Source organism: Leiobunum rupestre, chromosome 2, assembly GCF_980474605.1.
Source record: "Leiobunum rupestre chromosome 2, qqLeiRupe1.1.hap1, whole genome shotgun sequence".
In the NCBI taxonomy this organism is placed as follows: Eukaryota; Metazoa; Arthropoda; class Arachnida; order Opiliones; family Sclerosomatidae; genus Leiobunum; species Leiobunum rupestre.
Window position 1 is genome coordinate 10,246,802 of NC_143385.1, and position 15,234 is coordinate 10,262,035.

Here is a 15,234-nt window from a genome sequence, read left to right on the forward strand (position 1 = left end):
CATTAGTAATAAAATTAAATCTAGAACGCAATATTTGTCTACAGCATTTGTAATCTCAAACTAATAAATTTGAAATTGATTTTGAGATTTCTGAGTACGATTTTCATGTTGGCTTTTGGGTTTTTGTACGATGCTGTCGAGACTTTGGGAATTATTTTCGACCATAACTTCAATGTTCTTTAGAGTGTACGGGTTTGTTACAAAGGTGGCATGAATGGCTTGCCACCACCCTCCTACACATTGTAACACGGCCACCTGTTTAAAGGCATTAAAAGTGGCTAGATGACTTGGGCCTAAGGTGGTGCCTTGGGTATTAGCCTAGCTGATTATTAAATTCTCGTTTGATTAAGAAACTGTTAGCTAAATATCGAAATATATTGAAATATTACAGTAGCATCCGGGTCACGATTATCACGATGTCACCGAAATATTCTAGAAGATTATTTACTGTGTAAATCACGTAAAAATATTGAATCACTCGGATTAGTCACATAATTTTCGTCATTCCGTTTAATTATTGAGACAAACCGTAATATTCACGTGTACAAATCTTGTCTTATCTATACAGATAAGGAAAGATACTTTATGTTACTATAACCGTGAGATTTTTATCATTTACTACTCGACAGATTCAACGAATTAAGCATTTTTGCGGAAACGTACCCAAACCTAAATACAATGAGCTCCCAAAAGAAGTAAGTGGAAACTTTTTTTTAACAATTTTAACAATAATTTTTAGACAATATTTAAATAAAATTGATACCCACCACCAAACTACTCAAAGATTAATCTCTTATTGATACCCACCACCAAACTACTCAAAGATTAATCTCTTATTGATACCCACCACCAAACTACTCAAAGATTAACCTCTTATTGATACCCACCACCAAACTACTCAAAGATTAATCTCTTATTGAAACCCACCACAAAACTACTCAAAGATTAATTTCTTATTGATACCCACAACCAAACTAATCAAAGATTAATCTCTTATCGATACCGACCACAAAACTACTCAAAGATTGGATTATTATTGGCTCCATGTTATTTATTCCTTAAATTTTCAAGCTTATAGACACTGTCGTCTCTATCTCAGTAAGTACTGCATTCACTATTATGCGTGTATTATTATTATTTAAACCTCATCCCTAACTTTTTCATTTAATTAAGACCCCCAACATTAATTTAGATTGTTTCCACCTACTTATGTCCACTTTCATGAAATTATGCGGTACATATTTGCTTAGAAACGTTGATCGGTAAAATAAAAGGTAAAATTATATTTATTCATCGGATTTTAAATAAACGTAGTTGCTAAAAAAGCATCAAATTATATATTTCAGTTAATTTTGGTTTCAAAATAAACGTTATTTCCCTTACGAAAATGGATTTATAAAATTTATAAATTTTTATAAAATTCTCATTTGGTCACAATTTGATCATAGTTTTATTCATTATTTCTTCATCAAGTATTATTTGATAGTTATCTAGCTAAATGAAATATTAAAATTGAGTTTCATTGAAATCTTGGTAATTATTGTTGCTTAATTGCTAGTAAAATTTTACAAAAATTATATTTACCTAAATTTCAAAAAACACTCAGTTGTAACTAAATTTCAAAAAACACTCATTTGTACCTAAATTTCAAAAAACACTCGTTTGTACCTAAAGTTAAAAAAACACTCGTTTGTACCTAATTTTAAAAAATCACTCATTTGTACCTAATTTTCAAAAAACACTCATTTGTACCTAAATTTCAAAAATCATTCATTTGTACCTAAATTTCAAAAAACACTCGTTTGTACCTAAATTTCAAAAATCACTCATTTGTACCTAAATTCCAAAAAACACTCATTTTTACCTAAATTTACAAAAAACACTCGTTTGTACCTAAAGTTAAAAAAACATTCGTTTGTACCTAAAGTTAAAAAAACACTCACTTGTACCTAAAGTTAAAAAACACTCGTTTTTACATAAATTTAAAAGTACACTAATTTTTACCTAGTTTTAAAAAAACATAAATGTTTCCCGACATTTAACAAACATGATTTTTTACCGAAATTTAACAAACATGATTTTTTACCTCACAAACATTACATTTATCTAAATTTTATAATTTATAATTTTAGGAAGTAAAAAAATCGTGAAGCATATTAATAACTGATAAGACGATGTACTTCAAACATTAGATCTCATTTTAATTCTGGTTTGATCAGTCCAATTTTGGATGAAACCGATTTGAGAAAAATGTTATCAAACATTTTCGTAGGGTTCCAATACAAAATGGAAAGAAAATACGCAACAAATATTTTTTGACGACTACTCTCAACAAATAATATTTTATCAATAAGCGAGCTTAAAAACTAATTATTTTAATTTGGATCTATGAAAGATATTCTTAAAAACCAATTATATATACTCATTTTAAAAAGCTACGTATAATTAGATAAAGTTAGATTAATTTATTGAAATTTAAGGAAATTTATTTATGGAATGTGTACTTAAATGGACAAATTAAAAAATTTCAAATAGGGGTTTATTATTTTTTTAAGCCACAATATCATGCTCATAAAAATCGATATTTTATGATTTTTCATTTCCCATTGAATGTAATTAAATAACCTATTAGAAATACACCTAAACTAAAGATGCCAAACATAACCTTACCCATTTAAACCAAATATAATCTGAGTTAACCCAACTTAAAATGAAATTGGGTCGTCAATCTACGATGCTTATTAAACTTAAAAACCTAACTCAACCTACTAGTGCTGGCTCAGCCTTCGGATAAGAAATTTTCCGTTCATTTCTTTTATATAAATATCCGAAAATTATCCGAATAAAACCTTATTTGTTGCATATTAAATCGTATAATAGTCGATAATAATATCCATACATAAACAGTTAACCGAATTTCTTATGATTAATTGAAATTTTAGCTGTTAAATTAACCATTTCACCGAGCGCTAACTCAATCAAACTTAACCCGTAAACTGAATAAAATTGCCAATTATTCAAAGGCACGGGATAAGGTAGACCTGATTTCTGACAACTTCAGGAAGTATTTCATAAAAATTTTACAAAAAAAATCAACAATGATTATTGAATCACTTCAGACTTTGATAAATACAAGACTAGGTAGTGACAAAAACCTGGAAACAGGGTGTTTCTTAAAACGCGACGATTTATTTTCGACGGAAATCGTTTGAAATCCGTTTCCTTTTGTTACGGGTTCTGCTCTTGCGAAAATAACGGCGGTTAGGCTTAACGCGGATGTCTCATATGCCATATCATTGAGTTATTAATTATTACTAGATTATTATAATGAAATTAATTACCTATATGTAAAAGAACCTAATCCAAGATTGGATTTTCAAATCGCGCTGGTATCAAATCACGTTTTTAGACCTAGTATTAAAAGCACGAGGTTTCCTGTTTGCTACGGGAATTTCAAGAATCTCCCGCTACGCGGTGCGGGGGTCGCAAAAGCCATTTTTGGTCAGAAACTTGCCGTAGTGATGTATCCCGGAAACACTTTTATTTATCCAAGGTCGAAATATGACTGTGGAAATAATTTTTTTTTCTCACATTTATGGTTATTTCCCTGGTTTGGTAGGCAAAAACCCATAGACGTACTAAGAACACATAACCATAGCTTTAGCCCGTCGTGGAGCCTCCTAATCTATATTTTCAAAATAATCCCCGCCTTTATATATTTTCCGCCTGTAGTAACTTAAGTAACCAAAAAATAAGCGGTCTAAGAACTACTTAAACTAATTAAAAACCTACTTATAAACCACTTAAAACCAACTCTAATTTCGCTTAATGGAGGACACTTAAAGCCAACTTAAAGCCAACTTAGAGCCAACTTGAAACTTAATAACGACAACTTAGAGCCAACTTGAAACTTAAAAACGACAACTTAAAGCCAACTTGAAACCAACTTAAAAATAATATTTAATTTTCTGTATATGTAAGGGTTCGCGCCTTCTTCTTAGAAGTAACAATATGGAAGAAGACTCAATAGCTCCGCCTCTTTCAAACAAATCGATTAGGAGGTGATCCAGCAAAATTTCCTTTCCTCTGTTCTTGGTACGTCTATGGGTTCTTGGGTAGTTATATGTTAGGGGTCATGAACACACGTGACTGATTTTATTCCAAAGAATACGCCCCTGTTAATAGTGCCACTCGCATCACAAACACCCGGTATTTTACATAGGTCAATCGCTTTTAATCAGTAATGTTCTTATCGCAAGAGCGTTATAATTTCCTGTAACTCCTTGTTAGTTGTTGATTTTTCAACAAGTTTGTTACCTAAAATGATTTTTTTACATGATGCAATTCTAACAATGACAGAGATTTCATTGGTGTAGTTTATCACCAAAAACGATAATCCAAATTTTGATAAGTTTCGTGGACTATTGTTTAAATAGGAGTGTAGCTATCAAACCTAACAACACTATTTCAGGGAATAGTAGCACAACAATAGAATAAATAGTAAAATGTATACTAACTAGATATTTGATAGCATGTGCATTATTTAAAATGAAACCGAAAATATACAGATTTAATAGGTAATACAGAATTTCATTGGAAAACAATTACTATCCAACAAAGTATCAGAGGCGTTCACGGTTCGATGATTAAAATAACGATTAATTTGAGTCAATAACACCCCTTTTTATTGACGTAGCATCTGCAGTCACTAAGGGCATTACCACCAGGTCAGGTAACTCATAGTGTCATTCTTTGGGGAGTGGCGTTGTTTAAATAAAGGGTCAGAATATTTAAAGCAAGTGGCAGCTCGACGTGAAGTAGCTCATTTTTCAATAGATGTCGCAAGCATCGAAATAAAAAAGGCGGTACTTAAAGGTACCCCTCGCGTTGATTGGATCGTTTGGAAATTGATCAATAACATAAATTAAAACAATTATAAAGAATATTTTTACACGGGATATATAATTTAGGTTAAAATCAACTAAGAGATTAAAATATTTCTAAATATAATACTCTACAATGGCTCTTTGCCGATGTTATCTTTGGCCTATTTTTAATTTTAGCTTCCTTTGCCATAAATAGATGGCACCGCACTCTTCAATAAAGTCCTGTTTTTCGTAGAATCGTTTAGATTCAAGGCCATCTCTGATATAAGGGGTCATAGGTGGGGTGGCGGAGTGGTTAGCACTTTCACCTCGCAGCAAGAGGAGCCGGGTTCGATCCCAGCTTGTGGTATTGGGTGAAAACTCGGAATAACTCCTTCTGCGTTGAGTTTGCAAGTTCTCTCCCCACTGGTTTAAGGGGTTTTCCCCCGAGCTCTTCGGTTTCCCCTTCCATAAAAACTTGTTGAGGTTAACGGTAATAGTTAGTGTAGGGAGCTGTTGGCTCACGTGGCTTGCAGGGCTTGCCACCACCCTCCTACGCAGTGTAACCCGGCCCCCTGAATTAAAGGCTTTAAAAGTCGTTCGATGACTTAGGCCTAAGGTGGTGCCGTGATTATTATTATTATTATTATTATTATTATTTCATAATTGAGGTGGCAATTATTAGAGCTGCCACTTGCTTTAAGAGTTTAGATGAGGGTGGAAGAGGGGTAAAATTGAGTTCAGGCAAATCAACAGGGCAAAAAAAGAGAATTAATAGTTATCTATTGTTACTGTAAATCGATAATAACTATCGAGATAGGTATAAAATAAGTGTATAATATTCTTACATAAGTGTGACACTTCCTATTTTTCACATGCAAAAGTTTTACTGAAAGCTATTCACAAGACAGACTGCATTACGGGCTTCGTCGCCTTTTTGCGTCCGCTTGCTAACGCTTTACACGTAGCCTTTGACAGCGCTTCGCCAGGGGGAGATGTTCTTCTTGAGATGACGTCACCAGGCTCATAGCTACGGGGGGGGGGGGGGCATTTGTGAGCGATGCCCCTTCAAATTAAATTTTTATTCGCCCCCACCTGCTCCTCTATTTAATCCATTCCCCCTCAAAGAATTTTCTTTGCCCCCTCATTTTATTAGATTTTTAAACTTCTATTCGTTGAAATTTTCCTTTAGGACCACTTTTCTTTGTCTTAGGTTTAAATCCGTATTTGTAGGTAACTATTGCTTAATAAAATACAAGTTGAAGAATGGTTTGCTTCAGAAAGCAAGGTTTTTTGTTGAACACCAAAAACAAATCAATGCGCCACTTATGTTAATTTTCGAAATTATGTTATGTGCCCCCTCACAAAAAGTTTCTGGGCACCCCCTGAACGAAATTTTTCTGGCTACGGGCCTGGACGTCACTCCGTTACTAGCTCTCAGTAAAATTTCCCCAGAGTGACAAACTTATGGAACAATAATATAGACTTATAGTATAATACTAGCAGTTTTGGTTTTAGTTTTATCATTACTTGCAGTTTCACAGTCAATATTTGTTGGCTCAAAAATAAACTAATAACAAATCAAAAATTGTGTGAACATACTTAAATAACTTAACCATTTCAAAATTGAAAGAAATAAATTTTTTATGATGACAGCGTCATACCCCTAGTCATTCAACCTCATAGCATTGAGCCCAGTAAATCATAAATGAATAAATATCTTTAAAGCACACCTTTATGTCATTTGGTTCCCGTAAAGTTAAAAAATGTGATAGATTAATAGAGTTACCAACTTTTATATAACTCAAAACATTTTTTATTTTATTTCCACGTTTTGAAGGCAGTGTAATATACTATAGAGACAGATACTTGGTGGTTTAAAATAAACTTTTATTAAAAAAGAATATTGGGGAAGCTTTTCGAGTTCACTCTATTTCTATCTGGGTTGAAAAGGAGCGAGTGAGCTCGAAAAGCTTCCCCAATATTCTTTTTTAATAAAAGTTTATTTTAAACCACCAAGTATCTGTCTCTATAGTATATTACTTACTAATTACTAGTTTAAATTAACCATGGTTAAATTTTGCGTTTATGATTGAAGGCAGTGTCTTCATTTCTACTGAACCTAAAATTGATATTTTGCAAAAACCATTTTTATTTTTTTATTTTATTTTCTTAGTTTAGTTTAATTAAAGATTGTGCACCATTATAAAATACATAGAAAATACAGGTTACGGCAGGGGTGCCCCAATTGGCGGTTTTGACCTTCGCATGTTCGGTGATTTCAACCTTGAAAATATTTTGCTTCAAAATATACTTATCCTTATAAAAAGAACTACTGTAAACAGTGGCGTAGACAAGGGGGAGGGTTTCCGGGTTCAGACCTCCCCCTTGGACCTACCTTTGACTGTACTAAATTTCTACCCCTTCTCTTAACATTCACATACTTCGACCCCCCCTTGACAAATTCCTGGCTACGCCACTGACTGTGAAAGGGGCCATTTCGACCCTGAAAAATGTATTATCGACCTTTAAAATGGCGATACTTTAAAATGGAAATTTGTGCACCTCGGTGTTTTAAAATTGCCTCTAGGAATCTAAATTAATTCGCTGAGTATGCTTAATCCTATGGCCCCCCAACGTGCCTTGAGGTACGGTTGAACCCGAGACTAGGCTAAGGGCGCCCAAGTGATAGTTAATAAATAAGTCGCTGTTTACCGGTTTACCCGCTTATAAACTGGACCGGTTAAGCGTGTAACATACCAATTTAACAATAAAACTGTTTTAGCCAACATATAGATGGCGAAAACTGTTCGTTCTACGGACAGGATAACAAGGCCAATGACACAGAAGGTTCCAAATACGTCACCAAGATTGGCGACGTTAGTGGAATCTCAAATGTTGGCACAACTCACACGTCATACGTAACTGGAGAAGAGGTAAAGTTATATTAACTTTTTTACGCGATTTTATTTCCCCCTATTATTTGCCTTCCCCTCGTCTGCCATTAGCCTCAGCAGGGAGTCCAGGCTAGCAAAAACTGGGCTGGCTTAATGGTTAGCACTTTCGCCTTGCAGAAAGAGGAGCCATACCAGCTTGTGCCACTGTTTGAAAACTTGGAGCTACTCGTTCTGCTGTGCGTTTGAAAGTTTTCTCCCCGCTGGCTAAAGTGGTTTTCTCTCCAGTTCTTTAATTTTCCTTTCCATATAAATTTGTTGAGGTTAGCAAGAATAGAAAGAGTAGTGTTGGCTCGTGTGGCATGAAGGGCTTTTCCTAAGCAGTATAACCCGGCTGCCTGAATCAATGACATTAAAAGATGCTATAAGATCTCGGCCTAATGTGATGCCTTGGTTATAAGCCTAGCTGATTATAATTATTACAAATGATAACAAAATCTCAAAATGTTTATCCTTTTATTTGATTAGATTTCTAAAATGCTTTTTTTATTTAGAGCAAAGTGTTCGGAATGCAGTTTGAAAATGATGAAAATTCCAAAAAGCCTTAAGAAAAGCTGTATCTGAACTACTTTCTTTAAATAACATAATTTTAAATTTTTCGTCAATCATGAAACCATACACAGGGAATAATTCATCCTTACACATGTGAATCGAACGAATAATAATTGTGTTCATGTCTGTGAAATAAACAATCAATAAAAAAATATTTTACAATTACGAGAAAAATCTAACGGTATATATCGAATTTTTATACCCACTAAAATAACAAAATATTTTTTATTTTCAGGAGTTTCTTCGAGTATTAATTAGTATATTAAATATTTATTTGATTTTTATTTATGAAGAGCTAGACAATTAGCGTAATTGTTGTAAATATTCTCGATAATTCAGTGGCTTAGAATAATTGAAGGCAGAGGATTAATTTTCTTTTTAATTTCAAAAACTATTGATTTTCATTTTAATCTCATGACATGTCACATTTATCAGTGTTCTAGTGTTTATTAAATGCAAAGATGCTTCTTAATATATTTTGGCCATCGAGTCAATAGTTTCTAAAATTTAGAACCTGTTAAATTATGTTGTTGTTGATATTTAGTCGATAGCTGTAGTTTCATCGGTACTTCGAGTTTCTTTAAGTGTTTAGCGAAATGAGGGTACGCAAAAGATTTCGTTACTCGTTCAAAATCAGGTGTTATTTTTCGCCATCTTTGAAAATTTAGGCTTTTAAAGTAACGCCTTAACTAGAAAACAACCTTAAAATGTAAAAATTGCGGTATCGTTCTTTTCATGTCCTGTATAGCTATTTGATAACATCTGTTGACGTAGTTGTTGTATAACAACATAGGGTATTAGAATAGAATTTCAAGTTTACAGCGAAAAATGGCGAAATTTACCATGTAATTTTAAGCATTATAATTTCATTTTAAAATATACAGGGCGTTTCAAATATGTATGCAAAATTTTTAAGGATTTGTAGGGTGTGAGTTAAGAAGTACACCTGTTTTTTTCCCCTTTTTCCTACGATGAGTTAAAAGAGCGCCAGAGAGCTTCAAAATGTGCCCAACTACCCCCTGGAAGTAGGCTGCAACAAGCTCAAAACCAACTTAACACTGCAGGCAACCCGTGGTCGACCTACTTCGTTCCTGTTCTGTAAACGAACAATACGTTTGTAACGAACCAGATAAAGTAAAAACTTAAGTAACGTACCCAGAATGTGCCTGTCTCATGTAATCGATGATGGACATTGGTAAAAGTCCGTGAGACGGGGAAGCGCCGGTTCAAGTACCTTTCCTGGTAGAGACGTTGAGCAGCCAAAGCATTGCCATCCACTAGTCCATACACGAAATGAATATCCGCCAGTTCTTCCGAAGTTAACTCCGTTGTTGCAGTTTGAAAGTGATGAGAAATCGCGGTCCATCACGACTTTAAATACTGTTTCAGTTTACTTTTTTACGCTGGTTACCTCGATTTGTTTACAAAGTCCTTTTATACCTATCACACGAACCCAAACCTTAATGTTCGCATTTCCCTGCTGCTTGGTTTTGCGCTTGTTGCAGCTTACTTCCAGGGGCTTGTAGGCCACACTTTGAAGCTCTCTGACACTCTTTTAACTCATCGTAGGAAAATGGGAAAAAACAGGCATACTTTTCAACTAACCCCTACAACTCCTTAAAATTTTTGCATAACCTTTTGAAGTACCTCGTAATATTAGGTTTTCTTCTATCACTTGATTAGTATTGTGATACATTAACTAATTTTAACCTCAATTTAATAATTACGCACGCTCTCAGTGTTAAACTGCAAGTGTAATCGAGCCAGCCTATGGTCGTTGCCATGGTAGCAAGTTTGTGGCGATCACAACATTAGGACACCCATTGTGAATACTTAGCTATTTTAAAAGCAGCCTAGTGCTTGTGGTGTTTTGGCTCGTAATTGGTGACCCTTCTCCACCAATATACCACTATTTGTCTTTCCGTTGCTAGGCAACGTGTTTTGAATTTTTTTATGTTTAGGCTTAGCTTCTCTTTTTGGCCTAATTTAGCCAAATTCCCTGCGCGGTACTGATGAGCTCCAAGTAGGTCGCAACCGGTCTACCGCTGGAAATTCTGGCTATTTTAATTCCATTTCAATTTGGTTTTTGACGCGTAGATCTATTTGTGCCGAGTATCTCGTCAGTTTTATCATTACTTGAATTTTTTTAAGGTTTATCCTTTCCACCCCTTTTTAGTATGGACTTTTCAACCTTTTCGCCTAATTTACCTGCATTATAGTCCATAGGTGGGTTGTTATTAACTTGACGTAAAATAACGTCATGGCAGCTGTTTGAAGGCGAGGCTTTACTACGACGGGTGCTTAATTGTTTTCTTTGTCTTTCTCCGGGTTTAATTAATTGAATCAACATTAATTTAATATAAAGTAAATCATACGCAAACATTACACAACTCACAATGCAAATACAATTAACTTTCTTTAGCGACATGAATTCCTAATTCGGCGGCCAACCTGCAGGAAATTGGTAACCACCGTCTCGGTTACAAATGTTATTCGCCACCGAAACGAGTCTAGGTGGCGTAACGGCAGTATCTTCTCCGAGGTGGCGCCTATGACCTAGCGTCTGCTACAGTTAAATTAAAAAGTCGTACGAACGTTTGTTTTTAAAAAATAAACTTATTTAAATATGAGCAAACGATGTTTGAATTATATTAAAATGCAAGTATCATTATTTATACAGTCAAATTTACGAATAACGATGAGGAAAAACTTATAGCATCTGCTTTAGCCACTACCTATGGAGGTTTCAATGGCGAACGAAAGGGGGCGTAGCGATAGTTTTCAGACGCGAATAGACTGGCACCTAGGAGCAACAAACACAACACCCCACACAAGGAGAACGTAACCCGTCAAAAGTCAGTTTTCATTGGCTAGACGCTTTAGCGCCTGCTGCCGTCGGAAGGGGAAATTTCGGAAATTGTTTCCCCCCCCCCCCCCCGCCCGTAAAACGTTCAGCGTAAAGGCTCGTGACGCTCGTCCAATGAAATTCGCACACAACCCTTCGTTAGCTTGTTTAAAGGCTAGCTGCGTTCTCCTTGTGTTTGTTGCTTCTAGCTGGCACCCACAAATGCCTATATTATCGATTATTTGTTCATAAATGATTCTTGCCAATAAAGAACAATGTTATTGTATTCTAGTCGATTTTAAATTCTTTATTTCTTAGCTGTTACACTTAAAATTTATGCAAATGAACACAATTTTGGTTTATTTCTTAGCGGTTACACTTAAAATTTATGCAAATGAACACAATTTTGGTTTATTTCTTAGCGGTTACACTTAAAATTTATGCAAATGAACACAATTTTGGTTTAATATGTTTTACATTTAGTAGCATTAGTAGTTTCCACTTCGATTATTTTTGGAACCTCCAGAATAGTGCATTCCCTGCACGGAATTCTGAAAAAAAAACCAATTATCGTACCAAGAAAATATTTAGGTCAGTAAGAACCTTGAACCCAGACAAAGCTGGGGCCACCTTCTTAAACCTTTGGGAGGGTGCAAAACTAATAATGATTTTGTTATTGAAGGACTGAAGTTCAAATGCAGGATGTGCCGTGTCAACATGTTTTTGAATAAAAGTTTCATAAATCTTTTATATAATATAAATTATATATAATATACATCAACAACATTCATAATTAAAGTTTTCAATTGTTGAAATATTTCTTTATTTGGTTTTAACGATTGAAAAATGTATTTAATTATTTTTTAAAATAATTAAGTTGATAAATTAAATTATAAACATTTCATAGTAGAAATAATACATTTTAAAACTTTTTTTCAAAAGACAGAAAGTATGTTACTGAATTAAAAAAATGTGGATCCAGGATTTGAACATTCAATAACAAAAAAGTCCTATTTTAGCAGCCTCTAGATGGAACTACAAGCACATTTTTGTAAGTATTTTAAAAGGTATGAGAGCACGGCAGCAAGCGTCTAGGATACCCTTCACAGGGATCTAATTACATTATTGAACTACTTTAATCAAGAATTTCGGCTAAAGCCGTGGGAAAACCAACACTTTCATCACGTGCCTCTACAATTTAAAATACCATACACTGAAGCGCCATGTACTTTCCGTTTTAGTTTAAAATGAATCTCGTTTTAGTGCGATTTAAAAATATGGTTTAAATAGCTTACAAGTATACAATAGAGCAAAATAATTTTTATAATTGGAGCTTATAGCAGATAGAACGAGGTCATAATTATACGACCGGGGAGTTTTAAACCGAGAGTTACCTAGTGCCACACACTAGAGCTCAGTTTTTAGTAATGAACTTGAAAGTTTGCCGGTAATTATAGTAAAACCGGATACCATTTTTGGTGTTTTCCTATTATAGTTTAATGGGTTAAATACCAGCTTGTAATTAGGTGATCGACCATAAACCAAAATAATCATACTCCTTCTAATGTCTCTTTTTGGTAAGCTTTAATTACTAAAGCAAGTGGCGGCTCGACGTGAAGAAGCTCTTTTTTCAATAGATGTCGCTAGCGTCGAAATAAAAAATGCGGTAGTTATAGGTACCCCTCGCATTGATTGGAAGGTTTGTAAATTGGTCAATAACATAAATTACAGTGCTAAATTATATTTTTACACGTTATATATAATTTTGGTAAAAGTCCACTAAATAGAGTATAAGTGGTCTAGCTATAATACTCTACAATGGCTCTCTGATGACGTTATCATTTGGCTATTTTTAATTTTAGCTTCCTTTGCTCCAGTAAAGTCGCGTTGTTTTTAGGAATCGGATAGATTCAAGGCCATCTCTAATAACAGGGGCTTTTACATATTACAGGTGGCAATCATAGAGCCGCCACTTGTTATTGCTTTAAAGCAATTGTCGACTTTAATGAAGGTGCACTTCCTTTTGATTTTTTTAAATTATGTTTTTCATAAATGTAGGTAGCGTTTTTGGAAACTAATTTCATGAAATGAAATATAGTTATAAGAAATTAAACACGTTATTAAACGAAAGTTATTGAAAATAAACCTAAAATAGGTTAGCATTTAGCTTTCCGTAGAGGTAAAAAACCTTACTGTAGTCTTATATTCTTGAATAACAAGTTTCACGAAGAACTATATCAAAGTGCCGCGCCATATAGATTATAGAGTTAGTTGCAATGAAATTAGCCCAATGTAGTTCAACGATTCGTTGATAATCATCTCCGTTAGCAGACTTACCTGATTGCCGGTGGCGTAGGTGGAGAAAGTAGATCCGACATTGCTCACCCCATAAACCTTCCCGATATTGGTGGTGTAGGCGCTACCTATTGTTGTCGTGCTGTAATTGCTTCCTCCATAAAAGCTGTGGTTGTTCCCACTGATGTGAGAGCTGAAGGGAAAAATTGACAAATTAGAGTTAATTCATAAATGTTCACATTGGCATTTAGATAATAATAATCATCTAGGCTAATACCCAAGAAACTCCTATAAGCCCAAGTTAGCTAGCGACTTTTTTTGCCTTTCAAACAGGTGACCGGAGGAGGGTGGTCTAAAGGCTTCATGCTACGCGAGCCAACAACTATCTACACTTACCTTTAACCTCAGCAAGTTTTTATTGAAGGGGAAACCGAATAGCTTGGAGCAGAACCCCTTTGCAAACTCAATGCAAAAGGAGTGTCTGGGACGAGCCAGGTTCCTCATGCTGAGAAGCGTAAGTGCTAACCACTACGTCACACAACCTAGCGAGCTGTTGGCTCGCGGGGAATGAAGTATTTTCCACCACCTTCCTACGCAGTTTAGCCCGGCCACCTGAATTAATGGCATTAAACGTCACTAGATGAATTCGGCATAAAGTTTTGCTTTGGTATTAAATAGAATTAAGGTTTTCAATCTAAACGCAGTTGAGGTCGTTCCCTGTTCCTCTTGCCGCGAGGCGGCAGTGCTTACCACTTTTCCACTCCACATGACATTATAATGTTCCCAGCTGGTGACATTAAGTATTTGATAACAGCATAAATATCAAATAACCCAAAATTTATACTTCAATTTTCTATTAGATTTGAGTGCCGTAAAAATATTTCTCGGACTAATAGATTTTGAACTTACTTTTGTTGCTGTGACATTTCGAATTAGGAATGGTTTTAAACAACTCAAGATATTGAAACTGCGATATTTTCTAAGCCTAAACCAGATTTTATACGTTACTCCAAGAAAAGTATTATCGACTACAGTTAGGCTCTTCTGCTAGTTTTATGCGATAAAGAACGGTGAATTTGCGCTTGAAGATAACACATTCGCTATCTATTTCGTGGGCAGAAAAATCGGAGGGAATTTATACAAATCAAGGAATTGTGTCTGTTCCACGACTTCGTGAAATTCTTAGAAGATTAAATTTATGATGCAATCAGTGACTATATTCTTATATTCTGTGCACCCACGTTAAAACCATATTCATTTAATAATGACTAGCTGTAGAAGGACCACGGCTCAAAAACTTCTGAAATAAAAACGATTTTAATTTCCATGAAGTCGCGGTTCTTTTTTTAAACCTTATAATATTCTGAAGCTTAAACTATTACAGTACTTAACGCGGATGGATTCTAGTCTAAGGTGAGGGCCAGGAGATTGGAACTACTTTATAAAATAATTTTAAAGGTTGGATAGCGTCAAGGAGTATTCCAGTGGTGTTAAATTGTTGCATTAAATATCTAGACAGCCTGTGATCCCGGTAAAATGCAAAGAAACAAATGTTATATACACGAATATCAGAAGTTCCTTTACAAAATGAGTAAGTCACAAAACACTTTTCACCAACTGTAGAAAAAAATATATAGAACTGAATATTTAAAAGTTAAATGAGATTATGAATTTCGATAAATCAGTTCAACTCAACAATGTCGTTTCATCCCTCTGAGGATTG

At 34.6% G+C, this 15,234-nt stretch overlaps 2 long non-coding RNA genes across 2 annotated transcripts; one reads left to right on the forward strand and one right to left on the reverse strand.

Annotated features, from left to right (window-relative positions):
* The first annotated feature begins 633 nt into the window (after positions 1-633).
* Positions 634-8,517, forward strand: LOC149956065 (uncharacterized). The gene is made up of 3 exons (XR_016478148.1): positions 634-695; positions 7,651-7,801; positions 8,314-8,517. It is a non-coding gene; the product is annotated as an uncharacterized LOC149956065 (long non-coding RNA).
* Positions 8,518-11,494: 2,977 nt separating this feature from the next.
* LOC149956066 (uncharacterized) lies at positions 11,495-14,585 on the reverse strand. Its single transcript, XR_016478149.1, has 3 exons — positions 14,421-14,585; positions 13,554-13,704; positions 11,495-11,767 (listed from the first exon to the last, which is right to left on the reverse strand). It is a non-coding gene; the product is annotated as an uncharacterized LOC149956066 (long non-coding RNA).
* Between the last annotated feature and the right edge of the window lie 649 nt (positions 14,586-15,234).